The 9,595-nt window shown below is 54.9% G+C and overlaps 1 protein-coding gene across 1 annotated transcript in view; it reads left to right on the top strand.

Moving 5' to 3' along the window:
* The first annotated feature begins 31 nt into the window (after positions 1-31).
* The window catches only part of HOXB3 (homeobox B3), a 41,193-nt gene continuing 31,629 nt past the window's right edge, over positions 32-9,595 (top strand). The window contains exon 1 of the mRNA XM_047758196.1: positions 32-165. The gene's annotated coding sequence lies outside the window, so the exon portion shown is untranslated. The remainder of the gene's footprint in view (positions 166-9,595) is intronic.

Genomic DNA, 9,595 nt, shown 5'->3' with positions numbered 1-9,595 from the left:
GTTTTGGGGAGTTGACACCGCGCGGTATATTTCACATTCTCCAGAATGTTAAGTGACACTTTAACTGCTCGCCGTCGTGGGGAAGGGGGCAGAGGTAGGTGAGCGCTCTTCCCAGCCCAGAAGGCAGTGGCGGTGGCAGCAGCCCAGGCCCAGCTCTCCTCGGCAGTAAGTCGCTTCCAGCTTTCGCTTTTCCCCTCGCAACTGTGGGGCTTGGAACTGGGGGAGGGAAATCTTGCCTTGGGCAGGGGTGTAGGATGGTAAGGAGGGGGGGGGAATGGAGTCTGCTTTTTGCACCGCGTTCAGACAAGCTGGGTGTCTGATGTGGGGGCACTCGGTTCAGGTTGATAAGGCCTCCACGGTCCGGGGTGCCTGGTTTTCTTTGCAGGAGTGTGTGACTCTGTGGCAAAGAGGCTTGCGTGGGTTCCGTCAGTGCCCTTGGAAATTTAGGGGGCAAGAAGGAGGGGTGTGTCCCACTGAATGGAGGGCCCTGTGTGTGTGTGTGGCGGGGGGGGGGGGGAACCACGTCGCTCCTGATGTCTTCAGACAGACCTTTCCCCACTTTATGACATTCATTGTTCAGGGGTGTGTGTGGGTGCGCTGCCGGGCACTTTTATCTGGATCCATCTGAGCTGAGAAAAAGCACGGGGAAGGTTAACCCAGCTGTGGTGGGCTGCCTTGCATCAGGGCATCTCTGGCTTTTAGATCTGTGAGCCCCATGAAAGGGGGGTAGCTCTGGTTCTCCATGGCCTCATCAGGGCTCTCCCAGGGTAGGGAGCGTGCTGCCTTTGCACCCAACTTGTCCCAGAGGCCGAGGCCTTTTGGTCCCAAGCCCACCTTCTGGCTTGGCTCTAGGGAGGGTCCTGAGGTCCAAGTGCAGAGCGGACAGAGGGAGGGCATTTCCCTCAAATCCAAAGCCTAATTCCTGGCCAGAAGTGAGGGGAATGGGAGAGTTCCTCTTTTTGTCTAGGGGAGCTAGGTGTTTAAGTAGAATCCTGGCAATCCCCCCCCCCCAAATAAAGCCTGTTGGAGAACACAGACCCCAACTGTGGGCAGATTCAGAAAAGGGATTCAGGAGTGGGGAGAGAAAACTGGAAAGGTGCTCTCTTTCCTCTTCTTCCTTCTTCTCTCCCCACTGGAGTCTAGAGGCCCCTTTGTTTTGTGGCACCACAAACCAGAGGGATTTCATTATTTGACCCCCAGGAGGCCCGTTATTTTCTAAGCCTAGGTCATCCTCCTTCTAAAAGCCAGAGGCCTCTTCTTCACCGAAGTGACCTCCCAATTTTAAGATCCATGGGGGTCAACCACTCTGTCAGTCCTGTTTTTGCCAGCCCACCATCTCTAGATTCAGCTCCCCAGCTCTCTTTGCCCCTGGAATTGGACACATGGCACCTTAAGGGGCTTATGGGCTCTGGGACAAGGAGCGGGGCACAAGATTCCCCCACTGCACGTTAAAGAACATCTGAACTCTCTCCCCCTCGCCTCTGTCTCCTGCAGCCACCCGTCCCTGCCCAGGTCTGATTTACAGGAGACCCTTCACAGGCTTGGGGTGCAAAAAGGGAGAGCTTGAGGTCCTCACCTTGGCGTGAAGACACATCTCCCCCAGAATCATGGGGCATTTGTGTCCTTGGAAAGGAGATTCTGGTCAGCTCCCAAAAGATGGTGAGCACCATTTAAAATCCTAATACACTTTGGAAGCACAGTACTGCCAGGGGCTTCTCCTCTGGACAAGGTAAATGAATTGAATGAGGGGCAAAGGAAGAGAGTTCAGTGGCGGAAGAATCTGGGGACCTGGGGCTGCCAGGGAAACCCCATTCTTATTGTGCCCTCATCTCACTCTAAGGCCACACCAGTCCCACCAGCCAATCTCTCTGAGAACCCCCAGACCACCAGGCCTGCCCCTCAAGATTTTTTTTGGCCCCCTCCCACCTCAGTTCTGCAAACCCTGATAAAGATTGTGTGGGGCTAGCAACCCAGGGACATCTGTTGGGCATATCTAGGCAGATTTTCCGGAATGGCAAAGAGCAGGGTGGGGGGGTGCCCGCTTCCGCTGCAGCAGCCAAAACTCTTGGGGGGAGGGGTCTTCTCCTGCTCTGAGCAAATCCTGCCTGGAGAAGACACCACCCTAGCTAGATTTTCCTCTTCCCCCTTTCAGGTTACCTGGTCTTCCCTGAACCCCGAAAGGATGTGTTGGGGGAGGGGATGAGAGGTTCCAAATGGTTTCTGGTGCAAAGGAGCTCTCCCGGCCCCAGACCCACCCATGTCCTCTGCTCCAGTTTCTCCAAGACATTCTCAGGGAAAACTGTTCCTCTCTCTCTCTCTCTCTCTCTCTCTCTCTCTCTCTCTCCTCTCCCATATTATTCCCCTCCTTGGCCCTGTCCAGGCACCAACCTTCTGAGCTGCAGGCTGGCAGCACCCGCTGGCCAAACCCATCAGCTCCCTGCCCCCAGGGGCAGGCCCGGAGGGGGCCAGCAGCCAGAGGTTAATGCTGCAGTTTCCCTTTACTCTCTGAGGCCAGGCTGACCACCCCTCAGTGGACAATTTGATTTTATTTTCTTTTATTTGGTTATTTTTTGGTTTTGTTTTTTTGTTTTATTTCACGGAGGCCATGGGGTGGGAGGAAGTATAAAGAAGTGTAAACAGGAAAGCCAGCCAGGCCTGGAGTTCCAAGGGCCCATATTTCATCGGCTTCCTCTCCATAACTGCAGCAGGACACTTAACTCTTCCCTGGCTGTGAGACATATTCATTGGGGTTTAGGGGATCAGGGTGTGGGGAGCAGGATCCAAGTGGAAGCGCCTCTCTTGGGCCTGGTTCCTTTATCACTGAGGCTCAGACGCTGGGGTGGAAGCCAAGGATTCAGAGCAAGGGAGAAGACAGACCGCTCAGCACAGTCCCCCAAACGCAGTCCCTTCCAGGACAGAGCAGAGAAGGCTCTCACCTGCCTGGGCTTCCCAGCTTGGGGACCAGCCCAGCCAACCAAGGGAGGCCAAGAGGCCAAGAACACCTCATTCTTTTAAGGGGAGAGCCCCATGGTCACTGTCTCCATTTTTTTGGAGTTTCTCAGAGTAATCGGATTTCGAGGCTGGGATCTGCCCGCAGCGGGATTTATCGATTGCTGGAGCGCTGTTACACATCCATATTAATTAACCCAGACACCGCCTGGAAAACGAGATGTTGGGGGTGGGGGAGGGGAGAAACGGGGGTCCCTAAGGAGAAAGAACATCTCTCCCTAAGCGGTGCCCCCCACCCAGCACAGAACGGAGGGTTGCTCCCTGCAAGAAAGAGTCTCTTTCCCGAGCTCCATGTCCCTTGGCTTCTCAGCAAGAAGGGTAAGCGTGACTTACTCCCCAAGGTCGGACTCCACACACGTCTCCTCCAGGGTGGAATTAAACACCTCCCAGGCCCAACACTTCCCTGTCAGAGTCAGTTTGCCCCAGCACTGGGATGGATGGATCCTCTGGTGGTTGTTCCCAGCATGACCTTTCCCAAGGGGTTAACACCCCCTCCCCACCTTCCTTTCAACTTCCCCAAGGTAGAAGCTTTTTATGGGTTTCCGGCTTGTTTTTAGTGTTTGTTGTTGTTGGTAGTGATGGCCTTCCCCTTCCTCCCACCCCTCCCTCCAAAAAGTGATTAAAATCTGTTAAAGGATTTAATTAAGAGAGTTAAATGAAAAGGAAGGAGGCGCAAATGAGTTGGGGGAGAAAACCCACACCAAAGCTATTCTCAACGATTAAATCGCCATTTTAACAATATAATGGAGTTTGCATCCTGAAAGGGGAAATCAACGCTCATATCTCATCAATAATTCATAGAGTCCGGGATCACGCAGAGGTCAGCAGACGGGGCCGGAGCGCCGGCCTACTTGGGGCTCCGGAGCCGTTGCCGAATACATTACGCGCCGCCGGCCGCGCCGCCGCCACCTTCGCCGCCCACAGGTTTAGGCCGATTTTTCGCTCCCTTTGGTGAATTTACTGAGACCCAGAGCGTGGACTCCAAAGGGAAGTGAGGGATTTAAGAGACTGGACAGGACTGGATTTCGGGCAATTCTGGACCTGTCGGACCCGAGTATCAGCACCTTCTTAAGTTTTCATCTCTTTCTCGCTCCCTTCTCTGCCTTTTCCTCTGTGTTTTAGGCCTCCTCTGTCCAGTCTCTTCTCTCCCCAAATCGCTTCTTGGAGAGGAAAAACACGCTCTCTGCAGCATCCTCTAACTTCTCCTTCCTGGAAACATCTCCAAGGCTGCACAGCCGCGCGCTCTGGCCTTGCTCTCCGAGTGGATTCGGGCTGAGGTGGCTAGAGCTGCGGCCTCGCTGGGGCCTGTGAGTGCGGCGTCTGGCTTTGGTTGCAGCGATCCCTGACCTCGGAGTCCTGTGGGGTAGGGGTGAATGCATCCAGGGAGGAAAGGTACCTTGCAGGCCCCAGCCTGGCTCGCCTAGAGATGGGGATGGGGTGGGGGTGGGGAAGGTGGAAAGGAAGGGATTCAGCCTGAAAACTCCCGTTTAGGGAAGCAGAAGAGGGAAAGTCCCAGCATGTGGGAGCGATGGCGCGGAATCCCCATAAATCGGAGCTTCTTCGGGCTTGTTCCAGTCTTTCTCTCTGCGGGTCTTTCTAATTCACTCTCTCTCTTCTGTTTACCGACACCCCCCAACCACCACCAAGGACCCCTAGGGAAGTTGAAACGAAATCCTTCCCTGGGAGAAGTGGGGGCTTGGGAGTTGATATTTGGGAGCCAAGGAAACCGAAAGAGCACAGGTCGCCGCGCGGCCGCTGAGCTGGCCGAGAGGCAGAGGCTGTAACGTCCCCGAACTGCCAGTAGAGTCCGCCTTAGACCAAGTTCATAGCCAGGCTGGAGCCTCCGAGGCGCCAGCGAGCGGCCGCGCAAGGTGGCCCGGGGCCCGCTGGGCCTCGCAGAGACTGGACACTGAGCTCTCTCTCCAGCCTCCATGGGGCCTGTGGCCCCCTCCACTCCCAAGGAATACTTGCTCCAAGCTCTCTCCACGCTTCTCCACCCTGAAACACCTTTCTCCAGGTCAGCCCTTTCTATGGCTTCCCAAATGTCCCCTCCCCCAGCAACCAATCTCAGGGGCAGGAATCGAGTGGGGTGGGTCATCAAAAGCCTTTCTGGCAAATTAACCAGAGGGGCTGGTGAAAATGCGGGAAGTGGAGAAGAAAGCCGGAAGTGGAGTCGGCATCTTTTCCCTGAAGAGGAGTTATTTAATAATCCGAAGCTGACTCTTCTTCCCCAGTCCAAGGCCTTTCGTGGGGGCGGGGATAGGGGCGGGGGCGGGGGGCGGGAGGGGGCGAAGGGGGAAGGGCAGGGAAGGCGTTTGGCATTTGGGTTTCTGCAGCCGGTGCAGCAGAATGAGACACTGGGCGGTGAGGCCAGTGTTATTGCCGGAGGGGTCGCAAAGTTGGAGGGTCAAAAGTTTACAGCGTGCGTGAGCCGGCCCCGGCGGCGTCTAGAGGCGGGGGCGGGGCGGGTTAGGAGAGGGGAGGAGGCTGTGTGTGTGTGTGTGTGTGTGTGTGTGCGCGCGCGCGCGCGCGCGCGCGTGCGTGCAGAGAGAAGAGAGCGAGCAAGGGATGCTCGAGGTAAGGAAGACTTGTGGGCTCAGGGAGTGCGGGGTGGAACTGGGGAAGGGGACAGGCAGATACCTGGGGAAGGAGAAACTGAGCGAGGAAGAAACCCTCCTCCCCAAACCGGCTCTGGTGGGGTGGGGAGCTGCACAAAAGAAAGAGCTCTGAGCATCGCCAATCCTCTGCGCAATTTTCTCTCCCAAAGATAACCTTTGAGTCACCATATAAAATGTAATTAAAACCTACCCAGCCGCACACATTTTAAAAACCCAATTACCCACATGTCCTTGCAGGACCTCGGTGGGGCCAAAGAAGTCTTCCAAGGTGAAGACCTGATTCCCACCGACAGCAGCCCCACCAGGCTGTCCCTAAAGGGGCCAAACAGCTGGATCCCCTGTCTCTCTCCTCCACCCAGGCCGGCCTGTTTTTCAGGGATTCCTAACCCCCAGGCTGTGTCCAGGCAGCTGGAGTCCCCGTGACCATAGGCCAGGACTGGAGGAAGTTTAAAAACTCCCACTCCTTTGTCCAAATTGCTTGGGTTTAAGAACTTGGGTATTGAAACAAGTTAGCTTGTTAATTCTTTCACTCTCCCAAGCCTACACTTGTGTGCTCATCCAGAATCCCTCTCTTCCTATTTCAAGGAAGGAGAGGAAATGAGAAGGAGAAAATACTGAATGGCCTCACAGAGATCTTTTTAGCTGGTGGCCTGAAATGAACTTTGAATCCATGCATTAAGCTTAGCTCTTAAGTAAAATGCTTAGAGAGACTGCAATTATAATACCAGGGCATGTGCTTATTTGAGGTCTTTAAATGACTGTCGCATTGTGAGATGTCATCATATTCGCTTCTAAGCATTTAATATAGGAGATGTACTCTGGGTGCTTGTCCTCCCAGAATAAAGCTAACCTGGGAGATTTATAAAGATACCTTTGGAAATATGACCAGGAGAGATGACGGTTTAATTTCTGGTCAGTTTGACCCAAGTTTTTGACTAAAACAACTAGGTGTGGGTCCTTATTTGTACTCAGCCTTCAGGCAAGTTTTTCTGAGGAGTCAGACCAGGAAGGAATTCCTGGGGTCCAGAGGAGGTAGAGGTCAAATCCTGAACTAGAGAATCTGTTTCTTTTTGTTCCTCCTCAGTCTCTTTTTCCTTCATTCCAGGACAGACTGTTAGCCAGTTGATGGCTTTATGGGGTAGACTGGAGCATCCCGGGGTCCTGGGCTGGAGGGGCCTCAGAAGGGGAGTCTTCTATCATCCCCAAGGTCAGATGGGGTGCTTTGGGATGCCTTCTTCTGACCTCTCTGTACTAGGGGGATACCCCCTTGCTGACACTCCCCCTAGACTTGAACTGGGTGGCAGGGGAGTCACCTGATCCACTTCTGCTGGTTCCTTGGAGGCTGGAGAAGGGGTGGGGGGACGTGTTGCTGGCACTGCACCCATTTCTAATCCTAGAGGGACAAACCTAAGAAAATCACTTGAGTATTTTTAACACCTCTTTGATTTTGCTCCTGAACCTCTTTAGGGTGGTGCTGAGGGCAGGCAAAGGAGCTACAGTACAGATGAGAAGTGGTTTTAAATAAACATGTGAGTGAGGAGGATATTGTTTGATTTCAAAAGGAGATTTAAACCCTCTGAAAGCCAAATCTCCAACTTTGACCAGTGCAGTCCAGCCCCTCTTAGGAGTCTCTTAGTCTTCCCCAGACATCCTGGCCTATGGACCAGATCTCAGCCCCAGGAGGTGGAAGGGTCCTGGGATGTGGAGCCTCCAGAGAAATGGTGGTCTCTCTGGCACGGGGGGAGAGAATAAAGCAGATGGAATGTAAAGTCGGGTGGAAATACAGGCCTTGTCGTTTATCTGGAGGAAAGGGCTGGAAGGGGGCTCTGGCTCAGGCTGCTCTCTGGAACCCAGATCCCCACTTTTCCCCTTCTCCCAGGTGCCAGCCTCCTTCCCGGACCGCAAAGGGAGCTCTGCGGAGTCCTACCCTCTCCCTCTTTGCCCCAAGAACCAGAGCTGACCAAAACATATCGGAACGATGGAATATCAAAGCGGAGGCGCGGCTGGTTGAGTCCTATCCGAATGGGACTTTTGGGGGGTGGGAGTTGGGTGAAGGGAAGAGAAGGTACTGGCAAAAAGTAGAGCTGGAGAGGATGAGCTGAATCAAATTCCTTGCTCTGTCATTTTTCTCCCAAGTAATGACCAGCACAAAATCCAATATGACCCAGCGAACTGCGCCAGCGTATTATAGCAACTGCCTGCTCGTGGGGGAGGTCCGAGAGGGGTGAACCGCAGGTCACGGCGTCTAAAAATTATTAAAATGTTCGAGAGGCCGGTGACGCGCCTTAAGCTGTTTAACAAAGACTGCCAAAGTATGAGATTAATACGAAAACTTGCGCTTCCAAAACAAAAAACACCCCCCCCCCCAAAGTCTTGTTTTCGGCCACCAAGGGGGCCGGAGCTCCTCTGGCCGCCGCCGAGGTTCGGTTTTCCGGACGCACAATCGTGGACGAGGGCGAGCTCGTCGGTGGCTGCGCAGGCCGGCGGGAGGGTTGGCGGCGGCCGGGCGGGCGGGCGCGGGGAGCGGCCCGGTGAGTACTCCCGCCCGCGCCCCTCCGGGCCTCGTGCTCCTCCACGCCGCCGCCGCCGGGGGCTCGTCTCCCTGGGCCTGCGATTTCGCCCCCTCGCTCTGTCCCCCCCGCTCCTCGCCGACGACGAAAGGTAGCCGAGGCCGCGCGGGCTGGGCCAGCCCGGGACAGCAGAGGGGCTGAGCGGCGAAGGGTCACTCCAGCAACCTGTGGCTGCCGGTAGAAGGCGGCCGGGGGGCCAGCGAGCCACCGGGGAGCGCCGGGGAGCGCCGGGGAGGTGGTTCTGAATGCGCGGCGGAGCCCTGGCTCTTGCTAGTTTTTATTATTATGCTATTATTATGCGTATTGCTGTTCTTGGGGTTGGCGGGGAGAGGCAGCCTCCCGCTCCTGGTGAACCCCATCGTGGGAGTCACTGATAAACCTAGTCTTCCACCCGTCGCGGAGGGACGGAAGGGGGTGCGGAGCCTCGGTGGGATGGGCAGGTGGTGGCTCCCCGTGCTCGAAGGAGAAAATTCTCCTGCTCTGTCTCCAGAATCTAACATACCCAGCCCCCAACCCTCTCTCTTGGGGTGCTCCAGGGCACCACGGTCGCCTCTCTTGTGAAATGTGGGCAACAGAGAGGCACCCCAGTGGTCAGGCCAGTGGCTATCCCCCAAATCCGAAAAGCCAACGAGTCGGATGGGCTTTTTTTTGGGGGGGGTTGAGTTGAGAAGGACAGGAGGTATGAGATGGGGGAGAGGCCTGGCCAGTTGGAATGGGTCATGGTGCCCCTCACTAAAGTGGCCTTTGACAAGACCTGGAAAAGTCCCTGCTTGATGCTGGGGGAGCCAGTGGGGGGTCCTACCAACACATTTTGTCTGTGGGTCCAAGGGTAAGTGACAGTCTCCCTGGGTGCCCAAAGAGGGCTCTGAGATTACCTATTAGACCTCTCTTGGCAAAGACAACTACAATATTATAGTGTGTGTGTGTGTGTGTGTGTGTGTGTGTGATTTTTCAAATATATGTGAGTCCACCCTGGCTGGGAGAATGTTGGTGTTAGAAATCAGGCCTGGAAGCCAACACTGGCAATCGGCAATCTAGATTTGGGATAGAAAATCAGAGGGCCTCTGGACTTAACTGCTGGCAAGAGAAAGCTCTCCTCCTACCCACCTGCAAGGGTCCCAGGACTGGGGGATGGGCAGAAACCTTTGGAGTGTGATGGTTGCAGGGCTGGTTTGCTGTGTGTTTGTGTGTGTGTGTGTTGTTGTTGATGATATATTTGTTATGGAAATTGATATTATTCTGACAAATTCACTCAGGATTGGAGTGTTGTTCCTCAGACCTAGAGAGAAGGGTGGTGGGGAGTCTGGATGGAGAAGAGGCTTCTGTGCACACTTCCCTTCCCCCTGTGAAGGCCTTCAACTTCCACAGTCCAGGACTCAGTTCCTTCCAGCTTACCCC

The sequence above is a fragment of the Phacochoerus africanus genome, chromosome 14 (assembly GCF_016906955.1).
Source record: "Phacochoerus africanus isolate WHEZ1 chromosome 14, ROS_Pafr_v1, whole genome shotgun sequence".
NCBI lineage: Eukaryota > Metazoa > Chordata > Mammalia > Artiodactyla > Suidae > Phacochoerus > Phacochoerus africanus.
Note: the sequence above shows the minus strand (reverse complement) of the source record. Positions and strands in the feature narration are given on the sequence as shown.